Genomic DNA, 21,425 nt, shown 5'->3' with positions numbered 1-21,425 from the left:
CGAGGAAGCCGTACGCTGTAAAGTGAGGACATAAAAAAGAAAGTCAGTATCTTTGATTAACAGCCCCAGAAGGCAGAAAGCAGCACTAACTGCTTTCGTATATCAGCTTCCCCCAGCGCTCAGCTGAGATACTTTAAACATCACTATACACGGGCAAGCAGTCAGCTAAAGCAGCTGAAAAAAAGATGACCAGCCACCAGAGGAAGAGCAGGATGGAGAGCAGACAAGCTGAAAGGCATGCAGACAGACAGGTAGAAAGACAGGTATGAACTGTAGGTAAGTCAGGTTGAAAAGCAATCAGACAGGCAACAAGGTAGCAAGACTGCTTGTTCCAAAGGTAAGTCACATATTGTGTGTACTGCTACATATCTGCATGTTTCATTACGGTCACTTGTTCTTCTGCTATGATGCCAGCTTGTTTGTTTTAGCTAAAGCCATATTCACTCATTTATCATTGTTGCTCCAGTCACACATGCTGTCGTTCGTTCTTCTGTATCGCTGAGTTCTGAGTGCATAATTAAATCGCATCAGACAGACCGTTTTAATCAGAACTCAAATGTCATGAAGCCACTTTATTGTCGGTGCGTGAGTCACTCGCTTGTGATAAAATATATGATTTCTATCAACCAGCCAGTCAACAGCGACCGCCTGCTGAGGTTCAACGTCTTAATCATGGACAGTTCTCAGCTTGAGTGCAAAGAGGAAATGTGGGGATTAGAAATCATACAGACCTTATGTGGCATAGTTTTCAATTTTTCTGAGTGCTGTTTGGATTTTAAAACATTTATCCCTCCTCAGGCAGCAAGTTTCCTGCCTGTACCTGTTTACGCACTATATCCACAGTTATCTCGCCAGACACTTCGTTGGCTGCATTTGATTTAAATCATTCTGAATCACTCTTCCAGTCTCCCTCTCTAAAGTATCAGATAAGATTCACAAAAGGGAATTTCATTTCACTGAATAATAAATGCTTTGTTTGATCTCTTTGTCGTGGAGATGATAATTATTGTGTGCACAGCGCACAAAAACTTTGGAAAGTTCAGTGATTGGTGGAATGACTAACAGGCTAACACAGCAGCCTGCTTAGTCTGTGCGCTGTGACTGGACCTACAGTCTATTGGAGGCCAAAGTGTATTTTGTGAAGTTTAGTTTTCGTGGAACATGAAAGCACATAAAAACCTCCCTAACACACAAACACTTATTACTCACTGGCTTTATTTATCTCAACGCTACATTCAGTCTAGTAGTCTAGACACACAGTGCGTTGGCATGCATATATAAACTTGAGTCTCCACCAGGAAACTGAAGCGATGAAGTCAGTTTTTAGATGCAGTCAAACACACTCTGTCGTCTAAATATACTGTTTCTCTTTGGGTAGAGCTATGTGGCTTTATATGTGGGCTCTCCAGCTCACTGAGCTCCACGCTGACACTGATGTGATGCAGATATTTGCTCCACAATAACGTCTTTAAATACCCCACACCTATTCTTCTGTGTGTCTTACAGCAGACCGTAACATTCAGGATTTTGGGACAATCTTGGATGCACCGGAGCTGAACTTTCCTTAAAATTCCTCATTTCAAAAGACACGATTTTAAAAAATACACAGTCCTGCTGCGCTGCGGTGTCACCTGCTGTTTCACGGATTTAAATCAGGGAGAGGAAGCTGAATTAAAAGCGAGAGACAGGCAAAAGGAGAGAAAATGTTTGCCATATTTGAAGCAGTCGTGGGACTGTCTAGAGTTCAGACTTGTTTTTCTCCTTCTTTAATCCACTGCCATGAAACAGTTTGGAGGCAGGCAGGGGGGGTTGTCAATTGATCCACTGGGAATTTGACCAAAAGCCAAGAACAACCAGTGTGAGCATTGGCTGGCTGATAGCTGCTGTGCCTTACCAAATCAATTTAGTAAGCAGGAACATTGTTAAATTAAATTATAACAAAGAGTGGAATATTTTTTTTTCTCAAATGAAAGTGAGCTCACCTTGCCTTTTCTTTTTCTTTTTTTTACTTTTAAAGGTGAATTCAGGAAGGTCTTTCTAATACTTTTTTTTTTCCAAGTATTATATAATTTCTATTAACATCTCAGCATGTACTGAGCTTGATCCATGTTCCTGCAGTGTTGGGTGTTCTTCCTTGCTCCATCCATTCATGTTCCTCCTCCTTCGTCAATCTGTTGTTGTAGCCTCAGGTTCCCTCAAAACTGCAAACTTTAATAGGAATCCAGGGATTTATGCTTAAATGTGCTTTAGTCTGATGAGCCAAAATTACAATGTGGAACTGCAACAGAGAGCATCCTGACTTCCCCAGACTTCACACGTACACTATATATTAGAGATGTCCCGATGAAGATCTGATTGAAACATGCGGTATGAATTTTATTTTCTGAGCTTAAATTATTTACATGATGTGCATCAAAGTTTATTTCTGAGGTTGTGACTCCTGAAATTAATAATGACACGATCAGCGAGGCAGAAGATATAATATGCACATTGTTGCAGTTGTGGGAACTCATTTTGGTCTGTTGTCAAATTGCTCACAGAATTAACGTTAATCACTGACAGTTATATGACCTGCTGGTGGCGACGTTCCTCATTATCGCCACCAGGAATAAGCCTGCAGGGGATCATGCATTTGATTGTGTGTGTCTACTGGACCCATCAGCCTAGTATGATTTGTGCCCATTTATGACTGTCTGCTCAAGGTTCTCTCATGGTTGTTGTGATTCACAAGATTTTTTGACTGCTCTGTTTCATTGACTGCTTACTCCTCACTCCACATCTGCTTCAGTTTGGAATCACGTTTCCCCTCGAGACAACATACAAGGCAGTCTTGTTTTATATGGACATTGGGTCTGAGGTGTCTGAGGTTTGTCTCCATACAGCCTGTCTGCTTCACCTTGATAATGTAACCTGCATATTGTCTCCCCTTCATTGCACTACTCTCATGCTGGACACACAGTCCGGCCTGCACTCCCTGTCGGCACTCTGAGTGCACTTTTCTTGTTTTAGCCATTGAAAGCGACGGCCAGCGCCGGTCAAAAAATAAGAAGCAAGGACAGAGAGGAATTTTGGGATTTTAGGACCCAGGTGTTTTTGAAGGTTGCTCAAGTTTTGAATCTCATATTAAGGACTAAAAGTCAGGATATCTCAGAGTTTGCAGCCTTGATTTTGAACTTTTTTCTTTAACCCATCTTTTGCAAGTTCCTGAACTTTATGGAAGTGCAATACTTTGGAGGGAGGCAGACAGAAGGCCTTTTTGTAAAAATGCAGTACATTAATGCTTAATCGCATCAAAATCAGTCTTTTTCAGCACAGGACAAGAAAAGGAAGCATATAGACTCAATTCAGCGTAAAAAAAAAGTTCAATTTACATGAATGATGTCAGTGCAAGTTAAAAGGAGGGAAGATCAGTGGGAAATTAAAATTTTCATCTCATGACAGTCACAAATGCAACCTTTCTTTAAGTCCAGACCCGAGGGTTATACAGTGTGATTGTGATTGTTAACCTGCGTCAGCTTAACCCTGTGACTAACATTGTAATTTGAGCTTGAAATCTGTGAAATCCAAGTGATTTAACCTTTTATTACAAGTGTAAACACATCATACAATTCAGTGGGATTTTTGTATGTACTGTATGGCAAAGTGATAGAGACAAGCAAACAGAAGAGGCGCAATATTTTTCACAATAAGCACCCAAACCCCCAAAATAAAAGAGACATGACATGGTTATAAATCTGCTTTCTGGAAATGCAGTTGACAGTACCCTATGAAAAAAGAAGACTATGCCACGCTCTGAAGAGGGAAAGGAGACACTTTGTTTTGTACTTGTCAATGTTCTCCACATTTCTTCATGTACCTGTCCAAAAAGCTTATATTTTCCATGGAAAGCCAGGTTTGTGAGACAGTTGTGCTGATGAGCAGCAAGTTGCTTGTGTTTTTAGAACTGCAGAGTCAGGTGTATTCATGAATCCCAATGGAAGCCAATCCATCTAGTTATCTAATAAAAGAAAATTCTGCATATATTTCAGGCTCCCCGATCAAATATAGGCTGGAGGAACTTCCTAGTGTTGAGCACTGACTGTCTCAGTGTAGTAGTATATTTGTTGAGCTCTGTGTTGTTTCTGTTTATGAAGCAAATTTCCTATATCGTTATGGTGGTGCGTAGTTCAGGGCAGTAGGAATTATGACTTTTGTCCACCTGGAGCAAAGGAAGTAGAAGTACGTAAAGTTGCAATGGTGCCACAAGGTCCACGGAGGACGGGACAGTTGGATGGGTCAGCAAAATGTTTGACTGACACTGGAAACCACTGTTTACATCCTGTTTCCAACCAGTCAACATTGACTTATTTTAACCTTTCCCAAAAATGTTTATGTGGGTAATTCTGGAGAGCCTTTCGTAAAAATGTTTTCTTTTTCATTCGGAGCACTTGGTGTGCCATCAAACATGGACAGACTCATAATACATAACCCTGGGTTCATAGATCATGATATGCATTCATAAGCATAACATCTTGATCCCAAAGAGGCCGGGAACTCACAGACTTATCTTTGGTTATGAGAGCACACTATGCAGCAGGTCCCTTTAATTATATTAGCTAACTCTCTGAATATGAGTTTATTAAAAGTGCCATACATACAATGTACAATTGTGTGTGTGTGTGTGTGTGTGTGTGTGTGTGTGTGTGTGTGTGTGTGTGTGTGTGTGTGTGTGTGTTTGTGTGTGTTTTTGTAATTGAGAAGACACCATGAAGGATGTGTGGAAACTACATTCATGTTATCGGGTATTAGTGCTAATGAGATTTCACCCATCAAAGAGTGTGATTACAGTTATCACCAAGAGTGACCCTTTCCAACCCCCCCCTGCCCGAGGCTGTACCACAGTCATACACACAAACACACATACACACAAATCCATCTTGCTCCAGGCTCTACACCTCAGTCCACTAAACTGTCATTGCAAGGTTCAGACTTTTTGACAGGAGGATGTCAATTGCAATTCTCAGAGTTATAGACTGTCTTGCAGACGGGAAGACAGACAGGTAGACAGGGTGGAACATACAGAGCAGACTGAACAACAGGGGAACAAATAAACAGATACACAGCAGGCCCACGGTTTGACTGATGCACCAACAGACATATACACTCCCAAGTACAGATAAAATTTAGTTTGGCTTGTAGAAACATTTTAGAGGTCAAACTGTTCTTGAGACACTAATTATATCACTGGATGAGTGACATTTAAGAAAGTGGAGTCAATGGACCATACATTTTAAAACAAACAGCGTATATAAGGGATGAACACGCTTTACCAAATGAGCAATTTTGTGTTTGTATTGCGACTGTAAGAACTTTTGGTCATTTCATGTCAAGCCTTTTTAGCCAAGCTAGTGACTACAATGCCATCAGTAGATCAAGTTGAATTGTGCAATAACTCTGGTGACCCCTTAACATTTCCTCTGGTACGATAGGGTCCAAATGTAAATTTGCTTAAATACCTGCAAAACTAATTCCCATCAGCCTCAGCTGGACTTTGTGTTTAATGTTAGCATGCTGAAGTTGGCATTTAGCTCAAAGCCATGCTGTGCTGTGCTGTTGTACAGCCTCACAATCATGGCTGATGGCAATAAATCTGTTGCCACTGCTTGGTTTTGGACACTTATAATGTTGCTAATCATAGTTCTCCATCACGGTGGACATTTTGACTTGTCAAACACAGGTGTAACTAATAACATTAATTATGACTGCATTCCATGTTAGTGTCAGTTCCAGACTCCTGCGCATGTTGTTTACGGGGATGACTTACTGGCACATTTAAAAGGAACTGAGCAGTCATTACAGATATTATTTTAAACTGCTCACCACCTCTGTATACCACCCCCACTCTTGATTAGAGTGACTGTGAAGTGATCTCTGGGAAGAAAGGAGTGAAAACATAACAGCAATGACCTCTGAACAGTAACATATCATTAGAGTATTAGTCGTGTGGATTGCTCTACACCATGAATAAAACCTGAGAGGCCTATGACTTTGGTTAAGAGCTGCTGTGACAACTATACCAACATCTGCTGGAGAATGATGATGATGATGATGATTTAATCAGAAAAAAAATCTGAAAAAACAACATGCACTTTGTCACCACTCTGACAAAAATTACACAAATTTTAAAAGAAAAAGACTTGGCCTATCAGCTGGGTGGCCCAATAAACATTACCAGCAATGCTGATGGATGGAAAACTGGTGAGGGACCATCATCTTGTCAATGCACTGATGACCCCAACTGTTTGACCACAGCGCCTGTGCGGAAAGTGACAGCATCTGGGAGGATAGCGTGAGCTTCTGTGTGCCTCACATCCTCCCACGAAAGCACCGCAGTGCCAGGTGAAAAGAAATACCTGTCAGCTCTGTTTATCAGAGGCCTTTTGAACCCTCTATGGAACAACAGTGGGAGTTAGAAGAAGTGGCAGAACTGCAGTGCACAAGGCATCAGTAATTCCAAATTGGGAGAAAAATGGGAAGCTTAATTGCTTGATAGTAAGCATTTATCCACTTTGTGCAAGAAATGTATGAATTTCATTGTACTTGGCAGAGGTGCATTGCATAAAACACTAACAAGCACCAAAAATTTCGATAGGTCTGGTCACGCTGTGAATCTCCCCTCTCAGCAGTTCGACCGAATATTTGTCCCTTTCTGGACACCTTATGAATCCGTGTTAAGCCCTGACTTGATGGGCTGGACTGGGGACGTAAACTGCTGTCTGTGAGAGTTTTAATGCCAGAGGGCAAATGTCTGGTTGTGGACAAAGTATGCAAGAGTCTGCCAAAACAGATAATGACAGCCATCAGCAAGGTGTCGGTCTGTGTGTGCCACATGGGTAATTTTGATGAAAAGTGCTCCCACAATGGTGCAGGCTCCTTACGTGCAATAACTGTGTTCAATCGAAGGCAGATTGAACTGTGTGAAATGAGACCCCTCACACCCTTAAAAACCTGACTCACTGTCAAATGCTAAGTAAAATAACAGTGAAGCAGCCAATAACTATGCCAAACCTCACAAATATATCACATCTCCAAAAACATAAATCCATTCTCCCCCGCCCCTCCAGCTAGCTTTGTGTTTGTCAGTGTGCTGCTGATTTTGTTAAACATTTGCATTAAAGAAATTTCTCAATTTTCTGGGTTCAGAATTTATTCATTTTGCTTCTTCTGTTCAAGAAAAACCTCCAGATGTTAATGTATCGATTGGTTGCATGCTGAAGAAAGGTTGCAAGAAATAAATTCACTGCAATCAGATTTGGGGCTGCCCTTTTATGCCTTTATAAAATCTGGATGTTTTTTCAAACCAATTATCCAAAGTAACATATAGTAGTCAAATGTTGGCCTAAAACACACTACTTCACCAAAAATAAAGGGCCGGCGAAGGTTTGTTCAAAAGTAGGAGCTGTTCAGTCTTGTTCGGTCCTGAGTCCATGCACAGAAACGCCTCAAAAGCAGAGGAAGTCAGCCACCATCAGTTACAACCAGAGTGATGAATATAATCTATAAACTTAGTTTCAGATTGAGCTGTACACACTGATAAACCAGAAAAACCAGAGGCTTTCAAATGTATCAACCATGATTTTTCTACTGGAAAGTCATGGTTCTGTAAACACAGGGTGTATAAGTGAGGACATTACTTTTAAAATAAGCAGTGAACACTGGTCAGTTCTGTGAAAATTCACCTGACACCTGTACAGCCATCTGTGTATGTCTTTAATGAAAGAGGAAATAAAAGAGGTCTCAAAGCTTTAATTCAAACAACATAATCACTTAGCGCTTGATTTAGGATGCTTTCTGTAGGTCTTATGCAGATTGTGATAGGCACGGCTGATCTGTTCTCATTCAGACATGGCCTATTTCGTGTGTGTATTGAGGATTTTGGGGCTGGCTTTGCTTGCACATAAATCAGGCTATTGACATGAATCAGATTTTGAGCTTTTCTTTCATGATCTATCATCTCACTAGCTTACCGCTCAGGATCAGGCACACATGGTCACTCTGCTATTGGATCATAGTTGATGTAATAAACAATTTGCAGGTGACACCACTGCAGCAATATGTAATACTGCACACATTCAGACAGATAAACATGGAGCACCCCACTTTAAAGTAGACTGATACATATAACTGCTCCAAACATGATCCTTATGATTGTTTTCTGATCTGCCACTGACGTGGTTAAGGTTTGATTAATTTTAGGCACAAACCATTATTGGTTAAGGTTAACAAATGATCTTGGTTAGTATTAAAAGTAATGTTGGCTGATGGTATGGAACTGGAAATGAACAGCACTCACCCATGTCACGGTCACAAGATTTATTCACGCATGAATTTACCCCGACCTCCTCCCCAAGGGGTTTCCGGGGCACCAATAACTCACACACACACAAATGCACACTACTCATACTGCACATGGCAGCTAGAGGTCAGATAAAATGAAATACAGGTACAGGTTAAGGCTCTTTGTTGCCTCAGTCATCCAGTTGTGCTTTGGGATCCAGTGGAGGGGGGGCGAGGAATGCAGCTGGACATCTGTGTTCATTCAGTTTGTAATTGCATGGTGTTGTGTCATCTTCTGCAGGCGCGCAATTGTGCATCAAACATATTGAACAGATGTGTAATTGAAGACAGAAAAATTAATGCTCTCGTGCATGCACTTGCTGGTTCATAGCTGGTTCAAGTTAACATCAAACCCTGTCATGAGGTTGTGAAGACCAAAAGTTCTAAAAATGACTGTGTCAGACAGAAAGAGCTTTGGGGAAACATGGGTAGCTCAGCTGGTGTTGCCCTGTGCGCTTCCATCAACAGGAATGGTAAAATTTGAAATGGCAAAACTGACTTTCTGATCCCCTCTTGAGCGTTGCTCAGCGCTCTTGAACCAAGTGAGATGTCAGTTTGAGAACTACATAGACACGATATAAAGTTTGCAGTATCAGAGGACTTTCTGCAGGAAACAGCACTTCACACTAGTGAGCATTTCATCACAGAGACTTGCTTTTGTAGTTTATATGGAATATCTGTAATTAGGAGAATACTTTCTATAACCTATTTTTATGTATTAACTTAATACCAACTAAGGTCCTCACAAGGATAGAAGTACAAGATTTTGTGTGTGTGCACTTGTGTATGTGTATTGTATATTTTGTGTATTTTCTCTTGTGTGCATGTGTTTGAGCATAGCTGTGTGCGTATTTGTGATTGCTGGGAGTTTCTCTGTGTGATGTGAGTGCTCAAAAGAGGTTTCACAGATAACACAAGGGATAAAGAGCGACGAGAGGAGGGGAAGAATGGCAAGATGCCTCCTGAGATTGGATTTCGACAGGACTGAAAGAGAAAGTAAAAAGCGAGGAGGTGAAAGGGGAGAATGACAAAGACATCTTGGTGGAGAGGCCTCTGGGTCATCATCCTGGCAAGAAAGGTCACGTGGGAATCTGAGCGAGGAAAGAGAATGAGCAGGAAATGATGGAGGAACAGGAAAAGACAGCAGAATGGAGCTGACAATAAAAGGTGAGAGTTCAGGTGTGGCTCGTTGAGCGAGGAGGAGAAGGAGAAATGACAGGGTGCGAGGAGGAAGAGGACAACAAGGGCAAAGAAGGAGCAGCACATGAGGACACACAGACATTCAAATAAACCTTTGCTGACTCTTTTCTGGTGGATTTAGATGAAATGAGGGGACAGAATCTACAATGAACGGAAAATGACAACCCCTTTATAAGTCTCTGTCCATGGTGCTGAAACACTTGACTCCATTTAATGTATGCTAATAAATATTTTCATCAAGTAATGGTAATTTCACTCATGCAGGAGCTCCGGTTTCTGTTTGCGTCGCTCGCCGTGCTGATGAAACATTCAAAGTCTGAGCCAAGGTTCTGAAATGCTCTTTAGGAAAAGAGCAGTTCAGCTGGATGTTTTTAATCTTTTACCACACAGGCGAGAAAATGAAGCAATAGGGCTTCCCTTCAAACTTTGGTGCAGCTGTCATGAATGAGTATGACTGGGTGAAAGAAGGGCAAATATGTTTTTGTCAGATAACATTGTGAGAAGGCTATAAATAGCAAACAGATGCTATTGAACAAACTGACACCTGGGTATTCTTAAGGCTCCTCTTGTCATCACTTGCTGTATTTGCCATCTCTAAAGTTTGCTTTGTTTGGAAATCCGCCCACAGTAATGTCTTGTGAGATCTCCCCAAACTTCATCTTGGTCGTATCATCAAAATAAAGATAAGAACAGATTCATTTCTGCGAACCACTTCATCTTATATTAAGCCACTGTAAACATATTCATTGCAAGCAAAAAGACAAGAAAAACAAAGAGACAAATTCCCTTCTGCTAACCAGCAGCAACTTGGATGCATTCCTGTAGTAACAAGTAGATAAATAAATAAGTACAATCACAAATCTGATTGGTAAATGTAAATTCATGAATGAATAAAGCGTCGCATGAGTGTTTAATATATTATTTATGTCATTCTTATTTCCTCTAACACACAACACGTATAGTGAACAGAACACGAAATATGTGAGCATGTCACACAAGGCTCACTTTAGCTCTTTGTTCAAGCTCATTCTGTATCTGTACTGCTGGACCTCGACTTGGCCTCTTGAAAAGCCTCACAGCTCATCAAGGATGCTGCTGTACCGCTACTAAATGATTCACAGCTCTGTGCAGGACTCCAGTCAATACTCTAGTTAGATCAGAATCCAGTCTCAGGCCCAAAGTACATAGTAAAATTAATTTTTAATAATTAGTGTTTTTCCCCCTGTTCTTTTTTTCCTGGCCATTAAAGTTCAAGATCAACCATTGTTGAGGACACTTGGGTTCATAACAGCTATCCACGGTGAGAAAATGTCAGAAATGTTACAGAATTAAATAACTGAAGTATAAAAATTACCCTTAAACAGAGTTAGGTTCTCCAAACTTATCAAATTGAAGGAACTGGGAGACTTATCCCTGCCCACTCCCACAAATTGGTTTGTTGGAGTCAATGGCGTTGCCAGGGTCTCTTGGGGCTCCAAGTAAGAAATCCCTGGGTCCCCCACCCCACCCGTGTAGGCCACAAAAATTTGGTTTTTGCACACAGAAATGCACAATTTCTGGGACATTTGAGATGAATACTGAAATAATGGATTAGTGGTGCTCAAAGTGAGGTCCAGGGACCAACAGAGGTCCCTGAAAGCCCAGGCCTATCAATAATCATTGTGATAAATAAGTGGCCGGGGCCCCCGGTGGCTGGGGGCTCCAAGCAACTGCCTGGCTTGCCTGTCCGCAAGCCCCACCCCTGGTTGGAGTAGACTTCCAAGGGCCTTGATCTTGCAGGGCTGTTGGTTTCTGACTCTTTAAAGTCCATCCATCCATCCATTATCTATACCGCCTATCCCTTTCGGGGTTGCAGGGGGCTGGAGCCTGTCCCAGCTACAATGGGCGAGAGGCGGGGTACACCCTGAACCGGTCGCCAGCCGATTGCAGGGCCACATGCAAGGACAAACAACCATTCACACTCACACTCACACCTACGGACAATTTAGAGTCATCAATTAACCTAATGAGCATGTTTTTGGTCTGTGGGAGGAAGCCGGAGTACCCGGAGAGAACCCACGCATGCACGGGAAGAACATGCAAACTTCACACAGAAAGGCCCCGCCTGACCCGGGGATCGAACCGGCAACCTTCGTGCTGTGAGGCACGCGCTCTTTAAAGTCATCTGAGTAAATTAGGACTGATTTGAACGTTCGCCATAAAGATTTATTTAAATATCTCCAAATTCATCACATTACAGGATTTCTTTGAAGAAAGAGTTGAATCTGCTTCAAACTGTCAGAACTGGAAAATACTGTGGTCTCAGCCAAATCTCCCAAAGAAATGATCTCAGAGATTTACGCGACTGTACTCTGATTCTTAAGCTTATGATTCCCTGAAGCGGGAGCGTGGTTTGGGGGTAACATTTAGCCCTAAAGATTGGATCTTTAGAGACTTCAATTTCTATACATGAATAAGAATCTACATTTTTCCATAGGATCTATTTTACATATATTCCCCTGCAGAAAATGTCGCCCAATGTTCTGCTATAAATGTAAAACACACAAAGGTATGTTTATTCATCTGTTTTGGTCACATGATCACATTCAGACATTTATACTAGTACACACTGACTTTTTACCCATTATACCGCACTATCAATCAACAATCAACATTCTTTTTGATACAGACACAAAAACTCTATTAATAATTCTTTGATTTTTGGTTAAAAAGTGTATTTTGCTGTGGTGGTCTGCCCCGCAGGTCCCTGCAGTCTGCTTGTGGATATCACAGATATCAGCTCTTCTCCCTCTGGAGAAACTGACTCATGATCTTAATCTGGGTTCAGCAGGAAACCTTTACACTCTTACATCCAGAAATGTGATTCACATGCTTGTCCCGGGAAGTCGATGGCTGATTGCTTCATCTGTATGTGCTGTTTATTTGTTTCCTTTCATATTCCTGCATCATTTCTGTGTATATACTATTATTATTAATATTTTTAATTTCATTTTTTTTCCCTCTCAACTTAATTTTGATTGTTGCCTTTGGGCTAAGATTTTTCTTTTTTGTACATTTCTTTTCTTTGTTTGTTTGTTTATGTTGAAGGGTGTGAATGTGTTTGTCAAATTCAGTTTAAAAAATAATAATTTAAATGAATGATATGCCTTTCCACTGGTCATCTCTGTCCCCAGAATGTACATTAATATTTGGTCTTTCAGTATGTTGTGTGTTGTGGTGAGCTGTCTACATGGCTAAACTTATGAGCCAACAGGGACTACTTTTTGCAGTTCTTCCCTTTTTTCTCATAATTTTGAAGAGTACAGAGAAGCTGTTACTTTATCTTGACTGTGCTGAGAGCTTTTTTTGCTGCATGTTGAAAAAAAAAAAACTATGTATTTATATTTTATATTACCAAAGGAGCACTTCCTCTACACATCTGTCGAGTCTTAAACAAACAGGCTGCTTAGTGGACTGAGGCGGACTCCTCAGCTGATGAGGTTAGTGCTGCAGAACAAAGTAGAATTTGATTTTTCTGTAAATAACACCTCTCTTTCTCCCTCTCTCTCTCTCTCTCTCTCTCACACACACACACACACACACACACACACACACACAGAACAGATGTTAGTGTTAAGACTGTGGTAGTAAATTACCACATCATAAATCTGATGTTGCTACGAGTGGGCAAGACGCCATGCTCTGCAGTTCATGTGCATTGCCACTGCAATCAATAAAAAGCTGCTCATCAAACACACACATATGAAAACACACTAAAATGAACATATAGGCAAACAGACCAAATGAGACAACAATGAGGAAACTGGTACGTCCACAGCACACACACAGAGCACACAGTACAGTCACGACAAATGAATTTTCCTGCACTGAAATTAGTGAAGCTCCATGGCCATATGCCAACCTACCACACAGTTTAATGCACCATATGACATTTCAAATGGTCACAGTTGGTCACAATAAACCATCATTAGCTTTATCTAAGATAGGCAAGATTCATAAACTTTCCACTAATGGGAATATTTAGTTCGTTTCAAGAGAAACTTTTAAGCTGGTAGGATTTGCTGAAATATCATCAGTAAATCAAATGCCTTCCTATAATTAGACAGAAAAGTGATCTCAGCCTTTGGGCCTCTGTGCAGCTTTCAGCGGTTTTCAGCTGTAGTTGAGGCAGTATTTAGATAAGTCCAAATCTCAATATTTTTCAAAATAAATTAGAAATATTAAAATAATTACAAGGAAAAGCTATACATCCTCACACTGAGAAGCTGGAACCATGAATTAGCATGTTTACCTGATAAATGACTTAAACCATTAGCAAAATGGTTTCCATTCATTTCCTGTGAATCAATTAGTCAGCTAATCATTTTAGCTCTACTTGTATATATTGTTAGGTACTGCAGTCTTATTTCCAACAAAGAATCACATGCTAAATGAATCATTATAATTCAGATGTAGCTGGCAATCACCAAGATATGTTAGCCAACTAGCATAGTTAGCCACCTCATATATGGTAGAAGCAAGCAAACAAGCTGCAAACTCATAAAGCACAGATGATTTTTAACAGGGTGTGTCACATGATGGTTGCAATATCAAATACGGCCATTACACCAACATCATTTCAAAGCCTAGAGAGGAGCTTGGAGCACACAGACAAACCTGAGAGCGCACAGCGCAGAGAGTTTGAAAGAGATAGAGAAACACTGTGAGCGAGTCAACAGCTGTTTGATGCTTTAAGTCACTGGAAGATATCAATTACATTGATAATATGCAACTTAGTAGTTCAGCAGACCAATGTGGAAGCCAAACATGACGTTTTGAATGCCATGGCATTACAATTCAGTCCCACCAGCATAAAACAAATGTTCAAAAGGAAGAAGATGAAATCAGAAGTCGGTAACACAGATGTAAAGAAATTCTCAGGCAGTCTATGTGTGTGCGCTTTTGCATGTATGTGTGTAGCCCACTGCCATATTGATCAGTGTACAAAAGCTGCATGCTCAGGGGTTTGTGGTTTATTTGTGTATGAGTCTTCCCTCTAAGACCACCGCTCCCACTTAAAATATGCATCTGGAGAAGAAAACAGTGGGAATGGCACACTGCAGAGATAGACAAGGTAAAGGGACAAGGAAGAAAAGGGGAAAGATTTTGAAAGAGCAGCAATGTGAGTAAAAAGAGATAGAAAAGGGAGATAGGATAGAAAGAATCATGGCTTCTGAACAAGGGCCAGATGTAGAATTAAAATTCCCTGTCTCAGTGTTTAGTATGCTGAACACATCGTGGATCACTCATCACTATCCAACTGCCTTGGCACTCAGGGCAGCGCTTGCTCTCTCTCTCTCTCTCTCTCTCTCTCTCTCTCCCTTCCTCCCTCCCTCAGCCTTTGATGCCAGCTGAGCTGGAGAAGGGGATGGGACATGAGGAGGGGGTTGGGGGAACCACACAGTGCAGATGTTAAGTGTGAAGTAGAGTTGACATGCTGTGTGCAAAATATTCCACAAGTTTAACCCTGTGGGCTCGCATGGAGGAGATGATTGTGCAGAAGCTTGCAAAAAACAAGAATTGGTGCATTACTTTGCAGATTAGGAGTGAAAACACAGACTCATCAGTCAAAAGCTTTTGGGCTTTTGAGGTGATTTTGGCTTTTAGCTGATATCAACTTGAAAGCCTACAGAGAGATGCAACATGAATATTGGAGAGGGACATGCTGGCACAACACAGAGGTCATTGGAAGCTTTTTTTTTTACTTGCATTAAGCTATGGCTTAATATATTTAAATACAGAATTTGACTATTTAATAAATATACATTCTAATGTCATTATCTGCATGTCTGCATGGATTGCCAGATAGAGCCACTGCACTTGATTTTCCACTAATCATGTCACTTCTGTGCTAAGCAGCATCTAATTAATACTCAAAGGCACTCAAATTCCCTAAAGCCCCCCATAACCAACATACTATAATGTAGTTGTCATGACCAACGGTGCTAATTAGTCACTTAATTGATGAGATGAATTCATTCATTTGTGCAGTAAATGATACATTTTAACAGACATGTTTCCACATTTTCGGTCATGCATCCAAATTAAAGTGCTGTACGACTGACTTTAATGTATGTTTTGAATGCAGAGCCAATCGTATGCATGTTATGAGGGAAAATCTGTTGAGTTTTTAAAGCAAAGGTTTTACTATGCATGAGCCAAATTATTTGTACAAGCATAGCATTATAGGAAACTATTCTGTGATTGACACCAACTTAGCCAAATGGGCTAAACCAGTGGACATCTTCTACGGGCGACTTGTGCATTTGGTAATTTAAGGCCTTGCTTAAGGATACCTGAATAGTCGAGAGAAAGGAAGATCGTTCACAGTCCGGCTGAAGCCCGGGAATATTGGATCCTGTGATGTGATTTTCTAATGCGACCACATCACAGTGTGACCCAGGCTATTATTGTCCACATTACCCAATCAGCTAAAGAAACAAAATACTAAAAAAAGAGAGTGAATCATTTACAAGTTGACTTCCAGAGGGATCGCTGAACAGCTCAGTGGAGCTTAGTGGTGCTAATCAGCATGGCAGCAGACAAGATAAGATGGCATCTCCTCCTCGCCTGACAGCTATTATTATAACCCTGTTAAAGAAAGCGACTGTTGTGGTAATCTCAGCTCAGCAGAGTCCAGAAGATGTTCTGTGTGTGTCAATGTGTGTGTGTGTGTGTACACATGTGTATGCTTGGATAAGTAAGAAAGAGACAAGACAACAACAAGGAAAAGTGAAGGAAGCAGTAAGCAATAAGGAGAGAGAGAGAGATTTATCAAAGGACACAGACACCTGTTTACGTTCAGTGTACCAAAGTTGATTTTTCTGACAGGCTGGAATTCCAATTAGCACACAGGGGAATGCAGCTATTGGTAAAACAATCCAATTATTGTCTGGAGCAGATGTTCTTTCTAGAAAAACAATATGCAGTCAGAGACTGTTTTAGTCATTAGTGATGAGGCCTCTGGAGAAACAACAGTAAATAGTTAAAGTGAATGTCTCTAAATCCCTGCACACCCTCAGTCTACATTTCCCATTACCAACTGCCGCTCTCTGTTTCTTATTTTTTTTTCCTCCTCTTTTTTTTTTTTTTTTTTTCTGTCTCTATATTTAAACATGAGTCATCCCCACTGGTGTCTCATGTAAGGTGTCCACCTCTGCAAACCTATATATTGATACATTCATGAATTTCATTAGCGTGAGCTCATCCCAACATAATCTCTCTCCAGCATCCATATTCTTAGTGGATTTTTTTAATCTTCGCGAATGTGGCAAGTGATTTTTTTATTTAGAAACATGCTGCCACCTTGGAATTATAAGGTTGTATCTGCATTCACAGCAGCTCTGAGATAACATTCAACGTTTTCACATTCCAAATGCCAAAAATGTAGAACAAATTACCCTAAATGCATACTAAATGCCCATTATTATTATTATTATTATTATTATTATTATTATTATTATTATTATTTCCATGAATTATTTTTATAGTATTTTCAAATGCACATTGAACCTTCTCATCCTAAACACTCGATTTCTGCTTGGAATTATAAGGGTGTATCTTGTAAAACAAGAAAAAGAATGGCAATTCATATCAAATGTACAACATTGCCCATGAGTGCAGTAATGAAACAGACTTCAAAACCTATCCTTAAAGCTTGCCACTTAATGTAGCTGCTACACTAACATTAGGAAGTTTGAGCTAACTGGTTTCATGAGGTTTTCTGTTTGTTTTCAATGCGCAAATAAATGGGATACGACAGCACATAGAAATGCAAAGTTGCTCCTAAATGTCCTAAAAGAGCACATGTTAATGTTTTTGGTGATTGGTGAACTGAACGTATCAGTGTGTAACTAATGAATGTGAGCAGGGAATTCAGACACAGCTATTGAATATTTCAAGAAGTTTTATGAACAAATCAGTACAGATTCCAATAAAAAAAAAAAATCTCACATTTATATGCAAATTGAGCCCACCGGGCCTGAAAAAACAAGGCAAAACATCTGCGACATCTGCAACAGATTTGAAACAACAAATCAAGTTGAAGCGCCCGACCAGTCTTGTGAAGTAAGTGAATGATGATCACAGTCATGTGTCAACAGTCTCAAAGTTCCTCCGCCTTAGTGAAACTCAACAGCAATTAGTGATGGCGGAAATACACGAGGAAGTATTCAGATCTGTTACTTAAGTATTAACACCACGCTGTGAAAATACTGCACTGCAAGTAAAAGTCCTGCATTCAAAAACTGTACTTAAGCAGGAGTATGTAAGTATTATCAGGAACATTTACTTAAAGTATGAAAAGTAAATGTACTCATTGTGCAGTAAAATGGTCCCTGTAAGTGTTTTACTATAATCTATGATGTTTTTGATCAATATTATAGTTGCATTAATGTGTATGTTACTACTGTAGATGTTTAACTATGGTATATACAGTTGGGTAGTTTAACCTACAACAATGCATCATATTTTATAAGATCATCATATGTTTGTAGCGTTGTATCATGTATCTCTAAAAAATTGACTACTTGTGAGCTCAGAAAAGGTTTTCTCAACCCATAAAGGAACACTTACATAAAAGTTGGAGATATGTGGTTTCCACTCGACAGGATGGGTATGAAAAGATGTGCTTGAAGTACAATTAAAGTTACCTTGTGATGCAGCAAGATCACAGAAGTTGAGAATCCATCTTTCCAGGCTTCTGCAGTTGTTCGGACCAATCAGCGTTGCATGAGGAACTCCTGGCAGTGAGAGGCAGGTGTTATTTTTGTGAGAAAACAACAATGGCGGCTCAAGGTGAGTGTAGATGTTTTTATACCATCCATTGTATCAGACAGACCTGGAGAAAATTTCTTCACTGAAAGAGGAGCGTTGAGGGCTGCTCTTCTCGGAAAAGATGTCTTTGCTCTTCTCCCAACCGGCTTTGGCAAGAATCCTACTACATTCCTTTCATTCACTCATCAGATTGGTTAAATCATCCCATGATCAGCGGTGATAGATGTTACATCCAATCACCTGGATTTTTCGAAAGTGCCAGCCCAGTTTCCAAGGAGGACTTCCCAGATGGTTCTGTGTAGCAAACCATCTGCCGTTTTAGTGTCAAGTAAAGTACAAGTACCTTGAGTTTGTTCTTAGGTACAGTACTGGAAGAAAGAAATGTGTCTAAATGCCACCACTGACAAGGAGACAGACTTGTTCTGGACTGCATTGTTGGAGATCTGCAGCTCAGTTTGAAAAAATCTGTGTGAACTGAACAGCTCCTGTGAAGTGTGAGCTTGCACAACACTGTAGATTTGCATGATATGTGGAGCCCTGAGGTGAACATCCAAAATCTGTCCACATGCTGAGACCATGCCAGAGTGCGTTTGAGACTCGACAGACAGGTAGATGAAGAATAACTTGTTCGGCAAGGTTGCTGTCTGGAAAAGAGTTTGGTTATCGATCTGTGATGCTGTACGGTAATGGCTTTGCCATCTCTATTTAACCTTCCAGTCTCGTGATAGACATACACACATACAAACAGAAGTGCCCACGAAGACCCCTGCCTCTCACAGACATGGTCACAGACAGAAACAAATTATTTCTGTCTCGGATGGTCTGAAGAAGTGATCGGGATCCCATCTCACTCCTCCAGGGTCCCCATCGGGCTTTCTATTGCTTGATAAGGGTTGTAACTGGATTTCCTTCACAGAGCAACTGCAGCTCTGATTGGTTAGAGGGTCCTGGAGGGTGCACTGGAACGTGGGAGGTCAGAGGTGTCATCATTATCAGAAACAATGAGGGAAGGGAGAGAGCAAGAGATGGTGTCCACTCACGTATGGACACAGAGACTAGAGAGAGATGGCTCTCATGGGGCCATGTTACACAGAGGGGAGAGCAGAGGCAGTGTGTGTGTGTGTGTGTGTGTGTGTGTGTGTGTGTGTGTGTGTGTGTGTGTGTGTGTGTGTGTGTGTGTGTATGCTGCAGGAGAGACATCAATGAATGATCAGACAAATGATCATTGTTTCTGTCTGTGTCTCTTCATGCCTGTATTGATTAGTTATGTGATGATCATTTTGAGTTCTTGGAAAATGGGCAGTTTTAGAGTAAACACCTTATGTTAGGGTTACTTTAACTTTGGCTTAGGTTAAGGTTAGAACAAGAGCTGAGGCTATGGGAAGGCTTAGGCCATTAGGTCCCTGAAAGTCCTCACAATATACGCACAGCTGCACAGTTTTTACACACCATGTAGCAGACAGACATTGATACTCTGGTAACTAGCGCAGTGGAAGTACACACAAATGGAAGAATGAATGGAAATCAGTGCGTTGTGCAACACAAAGAATCTGCTCTTGATTAAACTTCATCGCTTGACCATTCTCAGTTCACATTATAACTTTTCCATTTTGAGCTGAAAAAGGCTCTGCAGTCCCAACTGTGAGAGAAATTGTCAGAAACAGCAGAAAGTCCTCACACACCTCACTGAAGGAAGTGTAGCAAACATAGAAATTACCGCTGGAGGATCCACTGTGAGCAATTCAGCATTTGGCCAAACCCAGCATGCACCTGTTGGTCACGCAGCATCTTTGGTTTGTGTCACTTAGCATGCTCATTGGAGGATTAAATCAGTGATTAATAAAGGTATATCATATCATCCAGAATGACATGAATCAATTTGAAATACATAATGGCTGATGCCTGGACCTGTCAATCATGGAGCTGCCTTTTTCCTGAATAATAACAAGCAGCTGGGTGGAGGAAATATCTGTTTCCATAGCGTTATTTGTGGTTTCTTTAATAACGAAGTCTGCTTTGGGTACATCCCTTATATATATGTGCGTGTCTAAGCATATTTTTTTACAGCTTTGGCATCCCATAATACGCTTGTACAAATGTGTGTGTGTCTGCTTATATGCATAATTGTACACGAGTTCATGTTTTCCAAGCTGTGCACGTGTGTATGTCTGCACCCGTCTCAACATTTGCGAGTATGTCCTCACATGTGCTCAGGTGTGATGTCTGCATGTCTATTTTTTTGTTTGTAGGTGTTTTTGTGTGCATGCATATGTGTCTCTCTGTGTGTGCGTGTGTGTCTGAGCAGGCCCCCAAGTGGCAGGTCTGCTGTCTGTCACAGTGATACAAGTTGACAGCAGGGTCTTCTTCAATGAGCTCATTGGAGCTCAGCCAACAACCTGCTCTCTCCTTCAGTTAGTGCCTCTTCCTCTCTGCCCCCTTCTCTCTCTCTTCTCCTTCCCCTCTTGTAAACTTCTCTCTCTCCTGTGGCTCAATCTCTTCCCCCCTCATTTATATTCTCTTTCTTCCCTCTTTCTCTCTCTCCCTTTTTAACCTTCTTCTTACCTTTTGAAAGGTATTTTTCCCAGGTATAATGAGAGTGTAAACACAGGAGGAAGAAAAGCGCTTACTTATATTTCCCTATCTCTGCCGCACAATGTCAACACATCTAAAGGCACAGTTCCATCAAAAGTGGCTGATACTTGAGAAGAACACAGGAACATCTCACCAGGGACAAGGCTATGAAAACAAAGCCAAATGACATATGAATTATAGAGATCAAACCTGTCGAACGCCGCACAAACAAACATGGGATGGATAGTTCAGACAGCAAACAAGAATTGGATTAAATGTTCTCATGTGTAAATAATAGAGTGGAATAAATGGAGGTAAATAAGAGTGAGAATAAAATGGAATATGAATGAATGATTTCTGCTTGTATTATCATGACATATGCTCATCCCACATGGGCTGACAACACACCACGAATGCAAATAAGCCAGATCCAGACTGCTGAGTACTTAGGTACAATACTTCTA

Source organism: Chaetodon trifascialis, chromosome 20 (assembly GCF_039877785.1).
Source record: "Chaetodon trifascialis isolate fChaTrf1 chromosome 20, fChaTrf1.hap1, whole genome shotgun sequence".
In the NCBI taxonomy this organism is placed as follows: Eukaryota; Metazoa; Chordata; class Actinopteri; order Chaetodontiformes; family Chaetodontidae; genus Chaetodon; species Chaetodon trifascialis.
This window is presented reverse-complemented; position numbering follows the sequence as displayed.